Genomic DNA, 14,686 nt, shown 5'->3' on the forward strand with positions numbered 1-14,686 from the left:
CCTCGTGTGTTCCAAGAGTTGGGGAGCCCGTGATATCTTCGCAAACAAGCAGAAATAGTGTTTCAATATATAATACTCTTGGTTGCAAATTTCATGAATAGTCAAATTCATGTTTAAATGCTATCGTACTTTCAATAAGTAGGCGGTGCCATCACCCTCAGAGAAATGTCAAAGAATCAGGGGAGGAGGAAGTGTACTTGTTATGCAAAGTACTGTTATAGCAACGATAGAAGCAGTAGTACATTAAAGCTAATGCTGTCAACCTGAAAGAAGTCGACATTGGCAAAGCAGCGAGTCCTACGTAATAAGATAATAGCACACTACCATTGAAGATTGCCAAAAGACCTCTATAGCAATCCTCAAGAGACAACGGTGGAGGCCAAATAGCTGCTATCACAGAGGTGTAGACAACACGAAGACATGTAGCTAGAGTTTGAGAAACATTCTCCGCGTGCAAAATCAGTGTCATCAGCATGCTGTGGCAAAAATATTAAGGCGCCTTACATCTATATGCCTGGAATTAAACATTTCTTTAAGATTCCACATTCTGCTAGTGTTTGCATCCTTTAGCTTCCACCACTGACAACTCTAACATCAAAACAGTAAACTTGGCATGCCAACGTAGGCAAGCTTTCGTAATAAATGAACAACATGCACACCCTGATGCCAGGAGAAAGCTTTATTTATATTGACAACAAATATAAAGGTGACTCGGCATACTTTTTTGTGTGTTTGCAGCAGATACGTTGCTGGTCGCTTCAAAAAATATTTGCTTTATAAACATGCTTTTATATCAAAGTGCTGAGTGCATCACAAGAGTTATCTGACACAAAAGGACTAGACTGCACTCTCACAAATGCAACATTGCACACTGTATCAACAATCATCACGGCTGAAATTCTTGGGCAGTGATATTCAACAGAATATCCTGAGGGGACGACAACTGCACAAGAACAAACTGCACGTTGTATTAAGGAACTAGTGCACAAACTTTGACAGGAAGACAATCTGACATGAACTCACACTTGTGAAGGAACAAGCATGCAGGTTTCTTTATGCTTCGAATAGCTGACTCAAAAAATAAATTAAGCTTTCCCTGTGAAAACTGACAGGCCTTGAAAGATGCAGTGGACAATATGCATGAGCACTTATACTCTCTTGCACATGCAGCAAAACTCTCCACCAGATGGTCCTGGCTTAATGATGCACGGACATTTCCGTGCAGTCTACAGCTAATTCTGACCATTTACATGTGCATTCACTCACCTAAAACTGTCCATGGTTATTTCTGCACTGAACTCCTAGCCACACCACAAACTAAGCCGCAACCTAAGCTACAAGAAAAAGCTGAAAGGTAGAACAGAGCTCAGACAAGGACAACTTTGAACATTCATGAGTACTTCTAGGGATAAACCTTTGTAAAGTAGGAGTATTGTGGCCAATCTTGGAGTCACAACTGTCTACAGGACCACACGTGCCATACAGAAAACCTTAAGACTATACATCACAAACAGTTATAGACAAACAAGACATATATATGGACACACGTAACTGAAGCTTCATAGGTACCTAGAATTTAATAAAAATTGCTATCCTTGAAAACACTGATACCTCCAACATTACAAAAGACGGTACCATTCATAAAAAGAACTGCAGCCTCTAGAGCGTGCAAGTTCAATCACCAAACTGAGTTTGACAAGTTTGAATGACAGCAAACATTTCGCAAATGTGGAGTCAGGAATCTGAAACTTCTCAAACATTACGAGTCACAAAATGACTATCGCTGGTATCTCTACAGACAGAGCAGTGAGCATCAGCAGTCTGTAACTGCAGGTAATTTCAGTGAAAGGGTGCTCGAACTGAATTGCAGGGAAGCAGACAGGAGGGCATATGGTGCCAAGAGTGAAACAACAACAAGAACTTGAATTGACCACAAGGGGACATAAATAAGTAAAATACAGTTACCTGCAGACGAAGTGCCAATGGTTTTTTTTGTCAACGTGGACAAATTTCCTGCTAACCCTGTCTGTGTTGTCAACACAGACAACTTTTTTGCCCGGTGCAATCCTTGAAGAACAATGTTAGCTCCCAAGTTAGTTAACAGATAACTTTGGAGTTTCTTACAAACAAACACGTTATGCAGAAAGAAAGAAAAGGAAAATTGTGAGTCCTTCAGGACGCACAAGAAGTCTCTTGAGAAAAAATAAACTGGAGAGAGAGAGAGAGAGAGAGAAAAAGAAAAAGACAGTGACAAAAACAGATGTGCACTCTTATAATGACTAGAAAGAGGATACCATGCCACTTATACAATGCATTAACTGAGCCTTTTTAGCCCATTTCATCACACTCTGTGCTTGAAATATCTTACTGTGCATGTTTACATGGATAAATGAGTTGAGTTCTCTCAAATTCTTGTAAATGAGAGGAAGAAACTCCTACTTGGTTGCCCCTCAAGCCACCTATGTGCACCTTATCAGGTTTCATGCACTTTGAACATATGCAGACAAGCAACATTGCTTTGAGTAGCCACAGGAAATGCAGACCCCAGTTGTGATCCTTATTCCTGCACCTTGGGTCTCTGCCACAGGACTTCAGAGCCCCCAATTGCCTGTCAGCACAGTTTTTATCTGAGCTTAACCCTGCTTACTCCCACAGAGCTCATTTCTGCACTTTGATAGTACTGTGACAGGCTCAGCATTAAATGCAGTTTGTGCCACAATAATTGGCAACCTATGCATTAATTGTGCTTGTTGCAACGCGTCCGTGCCCTATAAAATCAAAGGTACAGAACACCACTCTCTGGAGGCCACTAAGCTTGGCCACTTAAATCGCAAAGATACACAAACTCCTAGTGCTTGTCTTATTATACTCACTACAACTCTGTTATGCCCTATAAGGAAGATAAAATCGAATACTAGCTCTGAAATTGTCACTCCCATACTTATGCATCAAAAATAGTCAGCACCCGTACCAACAGCCACTGTCTACCACTAGCATGGCACCTGAGAATCAGGAATGGTTATTAGACGCAGGGAGCTCTAGCTTTAAGTGCAAGGCTGCATAGCTCAGCAATAAAAATATATATGCACTTGGTTTGCTTTCAATGAGCCAGCCCAAGTCTCACACAAGAGTGAATGACACTCTAGCATAGTGGGACACTTGAATCAAGCTTCTTCAATGCTCCAAACAAATACAAAAACTACCTTGCTGGACATGTTCATCAGCATATTAGCTGAAGAAAAGCTTTAAGCATTCTCAACATTTAATAAATTCCCATTACTCTCAGCTTAACAGCACACTGATTAATATACCTCTAAAATACATTCTCCTTGCTAAAGCAAACCTGTAACACTTTACTGGTTTGATTCACATGCAGTATGTCAGCAGTTTGAATATATCAGATGCCACATATGCAGTATTTGTGCACTCATGTGTATAGGACGGCCTGAAAGTTCCCAAGATGTTTGGCACCAAGCAAAAGCCTCTACACTCAAGGATATTTTGCATACCAAGTGATACCTCACCAGTAAGTGTTTGACAGATGCACCACAATCAATTCTGAGCCATAACTACAACAGCGGCATTGCTTGCTATGCTTTTGTACTTCTCAGGACAGAAAATGAAATACAAATTTTACCACAGGTTTTTACTCCAATGCGATACACAACAAACATTGTACAACAAACTGTGCCAGCTGTGCACAACTTTTCTGGTTATTAAACTCGTAGCTTGTTCGCATTCAAATTTTGCACAAAGGTGGTAGTTTGCAGACCATGTGGTTCGATATTATGTTTGGTAGCATTGCTTGCCAGCTTCATTAAGAATAAATCAGAACATGTGGTGATATGCAGTGATGCCAAACAACGTAAATTATTTCACTGAACTGAACTTGCAGCCATGCCTTTCATAACGGGCGAGTAATACACTCAGACTACAAGGTAAAAAGACAAAACTTAAAAAAATATAATTAAAAAAATTAAGAAGGAAAGACTACAACTGCAACGATGGCAGTGCCATCTGTCATTGTTAGGGCAAAACACAGTGCATGGTGCGCTTTGGTTTTCAATGAAAGCTGGCCCCCCTATTATGCAAAATTTATTTTCTTTTTGCCTAGCATCTCTGCGTATGACTGTATAATCCTGATTATCCTTAACAAAACTGACCACTAATGCATCCAACATAGTACAGGGGTAGAAGTGACCAAAGATGTTTTGGAGCAGCTCAGGGAGCAGCAATTTTGCCACTTTGAAGCAGGTTTGGAGCTGAAGAATTGCATTTTGAAGCAGCTGGGTAGAGTTCAAGATTTCAATACAGGCAGGCTCAGATGTTCTTTACTGGATTTTGCAGAACAGTGTATTCAGCTACACATTACCCACGACAAGCTAAATGTGAAGTTATTGCATATTTGTCAGTTTCCACATCAATAGTGGGACACCGATATTTTTAATAAGATTCGGAACAACAATGTTCACTCTGCATCCACAACAAGAATCCTAGGACTGCACAGCCCCTGAGAGATTTTTCAAATGCCAATAATTTGCATGTGCTTGATCACGATGACTTTTCAGCAACAAAACCACGAGCCCCATAAAGCCAGTACATAACAGCAACTGATATACTAAATGCCTAACAATAGCTTATTCAATTTTCTTTTACTCTATGTCGTTAACATAGATGCTGAGAACGAAGCACATGTGCTGTCATGTCTCCATTTAGATAGACTAAAGCTAAAATTTGCAACTCCTGAGTTTTGTTCTGCAGTGGTAATAAACTGGTTTCGTACAGTGTTGTCAAGCTATAAACTTGGTTGGTGGAATCCAAATTTGAGTGACAATCATGGTTGCCACTGGAGAACTACTGAGTCAAGAATTTTAACAAAAATAAGCACCTCATATGTAGTAGTTTCACCGTCATTAGCACTAAAATGTACTACAATAACTAAACCGATGAGCTGCATGCAGAAGAAACCGTACAGCTGAGCTGCCAGCAAGGCTTTGCTTACAGACTGCCCAATAAATAAAGCATCAGATTGACACAGACTTATAAAACTGCGTAATGTATTGCACAGCACAAAAACAATTCATTTTCCTCACTTTACAGTGGACAAGTTTGAATGTACCATCAAACACCCACCAATCTCCGAAGGATTGCACAGGATTGGCTTTGAGAGCAAAACAATAGCCAATGCACAGCCATGCCTGTGTGGTTGCTACTGAATGCACAAATCTTTGGTAAATTTAGCGACTTAATTCTAAAAGTGTTCTGGAGCATGTTAGCACACTTTGATTGTTTGCCACAGGATGACACAATTGGTGCAGCACTTCCATCACTGATAGTAAACTGTGTCCACTGCAGGGAGCCACCTTCATGTGAAATTTCTGCATGAATAAGCCAGCAGTTTAACCAGAAAAGTCGTGTATAGCTGGTATTCATTTTCATGTGACACTTAGAATATGCCAAATTACATAGTGTATCTATCATGGAGTGCTCAACAATAAAAACAGTGAACTGAATACTGTACACATTGAGCATGCAAGAGTGAAAATGCATGCTGCAGCTGCATACCAAAGGAAGGCTCAGGAAATACAGTGTTCGAAAGGTACCTCACAAGCAACATGAACAGGAGCATGTTACACAAGAGCAACATGCACCCTGCTCCTCCATGCAGATCGTCGATAGTGACAAGCATCTGAATCACATGTAAAAACTTTGCCAAAAGAAATGAAGTCACAGCACACATGACAGCCTACTGACCAAGGAATGCCTAGTCAGCTTCTCGAGGCGACTGCACAGCTAAAAATTTCTGGAGAGGGAGGCCCACCTTCAAAAGCTTTTCTAGCAATAAGAGTTCCATGGGCGCGACACAGTGCAGCCTGGTTGCTTTCTTTTAACAAAGGTTGTACACAGGCTCACAGCTGCCAGCTAAGCTATGAGTATTTCTTGGTCCAAGTCCTTTCAGGAATCCAAAGCTGAGCTATAACCTCAAGGGGCTAGCTCACCGGTGTGATTGGTTGAAGTGACAAGCCTGTCATATTTTTAATCCTTCCCAGCTCAAAGCTGTAATGTAATGTGCAAAAGAAAATGGAATATCTGAAACTGAATTGGAATGCTACACATTGAGGATGTTTCTTAAGAATATAGAATGATTTAGTTTTGGGCTTTTCTGTTTCCATAAGTATTGCCACGACATCGTAACATCAGGACACAAAAAGTAAAGTGGGTCGTTCTAACGAATTTTACTAGCAAGAAGTTTATGTTACAGCTCCCGTAGCTTGAGAGTTGACTATCACATTAACTGCCCAGCTACGATTTGAGAGTATGCAGCCTAGGCAAGAGCACTGTGAAGGTTGCTCCATCATCTTCCACCGCACAAGCTCATGATGTGAACTGGACAGAAAGTTCAGAAAATGCTAATAGAACAGCCTCCATCATTATTTAAGCCACATAAGTACCAGTATTTTCAGCACTGCAAAGACTTATGTGGCCTTTGCATGTCCCTGCATGTTCCCTCTCTGCAAGGGAATCGCATACAAGCAAGGACAAGTTGGCTACGGTTATGACAGCCACAACCGGATGGCTCTGGCACTGTGCTATCAGCACCATCTTCTTACACTGATGGCTACTTGGGTGCGTGTTTAGGATATATGCGACTCCCCTTTCGCTTTTGCAAGGTGAGCTACACAAGCCTGCCCAGTGCATTTTGGTTAGCTTTATGAAAGCCTATCCTGTAAGACATACAGCTTTTGGCCTTATAATACTTGCAGCCCGGCCAAGTGCTCACACATATGTCCATTTCCCATACAATAATGTTATGCTCGTGCTGTATTATATCGGAAATAAATAAATAAATAAATAAATACAATGGGCTCTTAGCAGCCACACTTTTCTCAATGCACTGCAGACAGTGGTGATGCAATACAAATTCGGTTCCTTGCACCAAGCTTGCTCTCTTTTTCCCCACATGCTGCTCATCAATATTTTCTTTTTATTCACCTTCTTTCCATGCTCTCCTCCTTCTGACTTTGTTTGGTCACCCCGTAACACAGGTGCTATGAGGAGCTTAACCTATTCATGTTTTTTCATGATTTGTGTACAAGGCCTCCAAAGCAGCAATGCTGACCATACTAAAAATCTATAAACTATTTTGCTACGATATTTTGAAAAAAAAGGAGGCCAACCATGAAGTGGTTATGGCTTGAGTCTGCTTACGTCGAACATCCCAACAAAGCATGAATACCTGGGCATTCAATCAGTTTAGCAACGAGCCATGAATACTGAAGTCCACGCCACCCAGCTTACCTTTAGTCAGCTACTGGACAGCTAGGAAGAAAGTGCACTAGGAGAAAAAACAAAACAAATCATAAACATTGCAACCAAGAGAAAAGTGCATGTCTGAGTATTCTAAATGAAGTCATTAAAGGGTGAACAAAAAAATTCAATGATTACGAAACCCCCTAATGCAAAATTTGAGTGCAGCTCTGTACGTGTTTTCATTTAGCGGTATACTGAATGGCGCGGACAATGTCTCGTGTGACATGTTGCAAATGGAGCGAAGTACAGCATGACTGCCTCACTAATCTAGAGATTGCAGGAGCCAGCACATGAGTGACGCATGGGAGTAAATCACAGCTGCCACCGCCGCCCAACCTCCCAGACACTGCGCACTACTCTGGCACCATCTCATAGGCATTGTCGCTGCACTAAGCTTTTCTTCTCGGGCTTTTGCCAGACCCTCCTCCACTTTCTGCCTCATGGTTCTGCTGCACCCTCCTCTCGCTTTCCTTTTCCCGTATTTCATCCCCGCTGCGCTCCGCATTTGCTTTCATGTTTTGCTGTGCTTGTTTGTGCGATTACGCTGCCACCGACACCAACATTCGTCACAGGAACAGCCGCCTAAGAGCTGCAATCTAAAAAGTTATTGCATAAAGCCAGACAGATAGCGTGAAAGAGTAAGCATATCTCTCTTACCAAGAACATAGATTTGGCATATCAGGAAATAATATAATATACTATTGGTAGTGGCATCATCGTTCACCTTGCAAAGCGAGACCACCTACTCAGGCAACTACTGGTCGGACTGCTGAAAGTGCTGAACAGAAAAGTAAAAATGCATTGCATTTGAAAACTAAATAAAAGCTCACAACTTTTGCATGCAAGTAGTGCAGAAAGAAAGCCTCCAAAATCCAGAAGAAAGGACTACAAAGTAAGCATTTTCAGGCAATGAAATTATCACTGCTGCATTTTGGGTGTGAGAGGAAGAAATGGCAGCATGGTCTTCAATCACAAGTTCCGCTACAAATAAGCCACATTTCTCTCTTTTTTTATATAAACATTTGGGAGGCTTGAATTAGTAATCTACCAACTGTCAGTACAGCGTGATTTAATATTGGCCTTTGTTTATCCCTTTACATTTCATCTTACAGTGCACAGACTATTGCACCAAAGAATTGCCTATCAGTGTCATGCAAAGCTCTGCAAGATAGCCAGCCAAAGGCTGGCAAAAGAACAAAGTAAGACTAGTGCAGCAGGAAACACAGCAGAACAAAGCACCCATGGAGACACACGAAGATCGTAGAGGCAACTATACCAACAAAACATTATGCTGCAGATTGGCACCATCATAGACCAGCATTGTTGCAGACCAGAACTGTCACAAGCAACGACTGCCATAAACCAGTGCTTTCACTGACTAGAACCACTGTATATCAGCGGTTGCACAGACCAAGACTGTCGTAGACTAGCACTGCTACCAGGTACCGTCATAGACTAGCACTGTCAATGACCAGCACTGTCAATGACCAGTGCTGTCATAAATCTGTTGTAGACTAGTGCTGATCTACAAAGCTGACAGCACAGGTCTCCAGTACAGACCAATACTGTCAATAGCCAGCACCTCTAATGACCAGCACAGCCAATGGTGAGCAATGCCATAGACCAATGCTGTCACTATGTCACAGGGCTGTCAGCAATGCTACAGGGTACTGTCAGAGACCAGTAGTGTCAATGACCAGCACTGACAAACCAGCACTATCATACACAAGCACTTCTGTATACTAGCAACACCTGGTCTTTGCTTGTTGGTTCAACAGTGCAAGAAAAAAAAAATCGTGGAAATGGCTCAAGAGCAGGACTGCAGAGTTAATAATCCAGCATGAAAAATGCATTATGTGCTTCTCCTTTTTTCTGAAAGCTGAACAACAAGAATAAGCAGACAATAAGATATTCAAAAGAAAAGGTACAAGATAAATTGATTAAAATAAGCCATGTATTTCTGCCGATTTTCGTCCTTTAAGGCTGTCCAATGAAGGGATCTTGTTTCACATGGGCATTTAGGCCCAACATTGGGCAGCTAGACTTTGAAGCATGCAAGGTGTCGAACCGAACCGTAAACAAACTGCTATTTTTCTATTGCTTAAGTGAACCAAGCTGATACCTGTCAAGTTAAACTATACATAAAATATATATGCTGCATGTGTCAGCAGAAGTGAAAAAATGAAACAATTAAAAGATAGCACATTAGCAATAATAAAGAACATTTTTTGGCAACACAAATTGTAACCAAGGCCATAAAACATTGAGTAACATTAATTAGATATCAAGTTACGAAAATAAGCAACAAGCATTTAATTACTATGTCACCACTCTATGGCGCATGTGACAGAGCCAGTCAAAGTTAGATCGAGTCCACTAGCCGGAAATCTCAGAGAAGCACCAGTTTTGAGCTATCTGCCACTAAAATGTGTGGTGAAATACATAAGTGTTCCATGAACAAGTCAAAGTAACTGCAGTATTGCTACACTATACAGCAATAAATCAAAACAGGCTCATTAAGCATTACCCAAACAAAACAAAGCAACCATTGGAAGATGAAGACTTGAATAACTCTGGGAGAATAAGAAAAATCTCTTCCTGGAGCCATCATTTTGTAATGGGTACTTGTCAAAACAATGTCTTTATAATGTTGGCTTTGACAAAGACAAATGCCCTTGATAAACTCTTGAGGCCAGGTTCCCTTATTTGCCCATATTAGTGTATAATAGCTGTGTCTTACCAGTACTCACCTACGGGGAAGAAACCTGGAGGCTTACGAAAAGGGTTCTACTCAAATTGAGGACGACGCAACGAGCTATGGAAAGAAGAATGATAGGTGTAACGTTAAGGGATAAGAAAAGAGCAGATTGGGTGAGGGAACAAACGCGAGTTAATGACATCTTAGTTGAAATCAAGAAAAAGAAATGGGCATCGGCAGGACATGTAATGAGGAGAGAAGATAACCGATGGTCATTAAGGGTTACGGACTGGATTCCAAGGGAAGGGAAGCGTAGCAGGGGGCGGCAGAAAGTTAGGTGGGCGGATGAGATTAAGAAGTTTGCAGGGACGGCATGGCCACAATTAGTACATGACCGGGGTTGTTGGAGAAATGTGGGAGAGGCCTTTGCCCTGCAGTGGGCATAACCAGGCTGATGATGATGATGATGATGATGATGATGATGATGATGATGATGATGAATCACCTAGCGCGTTGTTTCAGATATTGTTTTGCCCTGTACTAAACATGTCTGTACACACTGGTCCAATGTCGTGATGGGAAATATCACCCAACTGCACTCTCGATACCTTAATTTCTCTGCACCATGCTGTTCTTAGCAGAATAAAGTTCAGCACTGATGATGCAATGAAAGCACCAATGCATTTCCAGCTTCAACAGAACCCACAACATATATTATACCACGGCATGATGTTTTGGGAAGGCGTTGACCCACACATTATGAACGAGTAACAGACCCTATATATGTACATCGTAACTCAGATTCAGAGTAAATTGCAGTTTACTTTGACTGTCTCATAGCCATACTCCATAATAGTTTTCATTACATGCTGTAGGTCAGAACTGTGTGAAACACCAATGCATTCCATGTTGCTGTTTTATGCTCAATGTTACTGTGATCACGGCAGAATGAAAGTCATTAATCTGATGCCCTCCCAAACTACCTTGCCATAAAGATTAAATTAGTGCAACCCGCACACAAACATAGATGAATAAGAGGACACACACACAAAGCACTATGTGTGTGTCCATACGCTTGATGTGCCATATGAATGCTTTCACGTCAACATTCCAATGAGCCCATATCACAACCTCAGACAACCACCACTAAGGCACCTCATAGTCCACTTGCCTGTGACTGCTCTAATTATCATTAATAGAGTGAGCACTACTTTCGAGAAATTGGCACTATTTGAACACCCTTGACTGTCCTTAACTATTATCCTCTCACTCAAGACTGACCCTGAAAAAAACAGAAAGGCATAGATCTGAATCTGAACACAAATTGAACTGGATAGCAGTTTGGTTCGACACCTCGCATATGTAAATCTCTGTACAATTTTTTTTTTGTCAACCTCTTTAAAGATAAAGTTACCTTAAATATTGATAAACAGTTATTTAGGAACGGATACATAAGAAAAAGACATACTCCCTGAACAAGGATAGCATACAACTACTCCCTGAACTAGCATAGAATACAACTCTGCGACCCTGATCAGGGAGGCCATAATTGACAAAATTTTGAGTTGGTGGGCAAGGTATTCACGGTAAGGGTGTCGCCACACTTATGCGGGACATGACAGCACTCTGGGGCAGCACATGGATCCTGCCTGGAAAAGAGACAGATGAACACACACATCACTTACAGACGCCATAGACGACATGCAGATGAAAATGTCAACTGAAAAATTCTGAGGCACTGTTAAGGAAATCTTTCGGCACATGCAATATCTTTCCTTTCGTCATTTGCTCTTGCCTCGTTTACATCATCTTCACAAACATAAACAATACTGACTGCTCCTTCCCTTCACATCAGCAGACTCTTTCTCATGCTTTTGTGGTTCAAGTACCATATTCAGTTGCACAATGAATACACTTGCATCACAAACACATCCCCACATTTGCTCTTCAAAATTATTCCCCTTGTAATAATTGCACCCCCAACATTTGTCTCGTGCGGCCCCACGGATGAATGACTGTGCTGTAGATTTCTGGTTCACCCACTTTGGCTAAAGATGATGGTGCATGCCACTGAGAGTCATCTCTCAGCGGAAGAATAAATGCTTTCCACCATGGTGCCAGTGCAACAGAAAATCAAAATGACATATAGACAGTAGCGCAGCTAGAAGCTAGCAAACTGGTGAGCTATACAGTAGCCCTGAAGCTTTCTTTGCCTACCTCTCATGTCTTGGTGATGGTGATGATTGTCGGCTGTCTCGTAAAGTAGAAGCTGTTTCTATCAGGGATACGATCACTTTCAAAAAGTTACACGTGACTTGCCGGTGCACACAGGCAACAGTTTCTGGTGCTGTCCAAGTTTATTATCTTCATACTGTATCAGGAACATTCTCAGTTGTTTACTTCATAACGGTCAATGCCGAGTCATGTGGAAACTCTTGAAGGTAATGCTATCACTGAAAGAAGTCGCTTGAGAGTACACCCCTGAATAAACTTGCCTTTGCTCGGCAAGGTACCCTACCATGGCTGATGACCATTATAGGATGTGTTCAATGCCGAAATACACTCTGTATTTCTTATTGTGGTGCTCCACTTTGTCTAGCCAATTCATCAAAGATTCACTTCAATGGCGCAGTGCGTGAGATTTCAATGTTTTCTTTTTTTTTTCTGCTTTGAACGTGACCATTTTCAGACAGTGTTGTTTATTGTTCTCTTTTCTGCCTGTCTCGTGTATTTCTTAGGGCAATATGCCATAATTTCCATTACATGACCGGATTTAAGTCAAAGCCTGTGGAGTATGCCATGGAGCACGGGAATTGTACTGCCAGAAGGCAATTCAATGCTGAAGAAGTCCGCTTGCATAACTGGTGGATTCAGCACGACAAGCTATGAATCGGATGTGTGCCACCTTCCAGGAACTGAAGACCTGAAAGCTGTCACTGTTTGAAAATAGTGTATGTGTATAATATTTACTACAAGCTTTTCAATTTTTACACTTTTGAAAAACTTCTTATAAAATTTACCTAACATATACAAAGGAGCCAACAAGCGATTTTTGTGGAGCAGTTTTTTATGCCACAACAAAAAGGTTAACTTTGGAAGTGTTTATGTCTGCAGTGGTTACTTTTAAAAACATGTGCAAATTTCGTAAACATAATCTTTTGATCCGAGTGATAAAAATAGGAGTCCTGACGTCAGCAACACTGTAAAGTATGAGCGATGCCAATAGCCCACCTCTCAAATTAGGAAAGCAGAATGATGGGCAGCTTTTACAGGAATGAATGCAACTTTTGTCAACCATCTTCATTTTGACATTTTCAGCCATTTTCGACAATGAAACGCAGCTGCAATAAGTGCGCGTTGCTGCACAGACCTTTCTTACATTTCTATTGCTTTTCTTTTCTCTATGTACACATGTACAGTCGACCAAAAAAGTTTACGGACCAAGAGATCTGACAAAAAGCTGAATATCTCCTCAGTCTCAAGACACAGCCTGTTATTCCCATTTCCAGCCTTTTGTGGCATATGCGGACAACATCATGATGCCCAATTTAACTGGCTGCTTTTAAAGGCTGCTCGTATATTTTGAATTTTCCGAGATCCCGTGGTCCGTAAACTTTTTTGGTCGACTGTACATAATGGCTCGCCCCCGGTGTCCTTATTGTGTCGATAGACAAACCACGCCTTTGCATGTGATGGCATAGTAGTACCACACACGATTTCACTGTGTTCATGCTCAGAATCATATCGGTTGTTGAAAACCTTAGCGACAAGGAATTGGATATTCTTCACGGAGTCTGATGCAGTGTTCACGAGGAAAAGCCAGAGGTTGACAAAAGCAACAAACTATTTATTAAACCAACTTAACCAACTACAATGGACTGCATGCGCAAAGAACGAATTCAACACTATAAACAAACTTGTCCAGTCTTCCTGCATTTGTCGCCAACCACTGGCCGATTAGCCTTGGCCCCAGCGGTATGCATGCCTCATGCACGCACGGTTGCTGTAATGTCCCAACGCAGCCTCCCCTTTAATTATAAAGCCGTGGCACTTCTAGCTCCAAGGTGTACAGAACATCACATGACGAGTGGGGCACCACCACCCATGCAGCATTGTCATGTGGAGACAGCTACTGCTGATTAACACTTTCGGTCACCGTTGACAATTCCCACACCCTTTAAATGCACCCGTCAACTTTGCTTCAGTTTTTCAGAAAGAAAAGGTGCATTCATTATGCAAGGAAAAACATTTATTGTTACAAACTTGTATCAGGAAGAATTACTTTGTTATACTTAGTAATTCATTATATTCAGATTTGTTAATTATATTGATGAATAGGTGTAAAAAGTGTATGTGCTATTATCCTCACGTCTTATGCGGATATTGGTTTACTCAATTATTTGTTAAACAGGTGGATTGTGCTGGATTTGTAACATGTTCATTTGGACTAATTTCAAAAGAAGCTTTTGTTAATTACCTTCCTTGATTTGAAACAACTTTCACAAGATTTTACACCTCTCTTCTAAAATTGAGCCCAACTGAGCTAAAAGCCATTTCATGCCCAATAATTACTTCACATATCACATCCTCGACAAACACACTAGTGCTACATATATCCAAAACTACTTTCAGATATCAAGTTAAATTAGTTAGTGGAGCTGAAAGGGCCCAATGCAA

General features: G+C 41.2%; 1 protein-coding gene across 2 annotated transcripts in view; it reads right to left on the reverse strand.

Moving 5' to 3' along the window:
* Window positions 1–675: 675 nt before the first annotated feature.
* LOC135919595 (uncharacterized) overlaps window positions 676–14,686 on the reverse strand; it is a 47,188-nt gene continuing 33,177 nt past the window's right edge. The window contains exons 11-12 of one of the 2 annotated variants that reach the window (XM_065453517.1): window positions 11,595–11,658; window positions 676–7,336 (exon numbers count right to left, since the gene is read on the reverse strand). The gene's annotated coding sequence lies outside the window, so the exon portion shown is untranslated. Of the gene's footprint in view, window positions 7,337–11,543; window positions 11,659–14,686 lie in introns of those variants that run through there. The other variant, XM_065453516.1, reaches the window with a different exon arrangement.

Source organism: Dermacentor albipictus, chromosome 2 (assembly GCF_038994185.2).
Source record: "Dermacentor albipictus isolate Rhodes 1998 colony chromosome 2, USDA_Dalb.pri_finalv2, whole genome shotgun sequence".
Classification (NCBI taxonomy): domain Eukaryota; kingdom Metazoa; phylum Arthropoda; class Arachnida; order Ixodida; family Ixodidae; genus Dermacentor; species Dermacentor albipictus.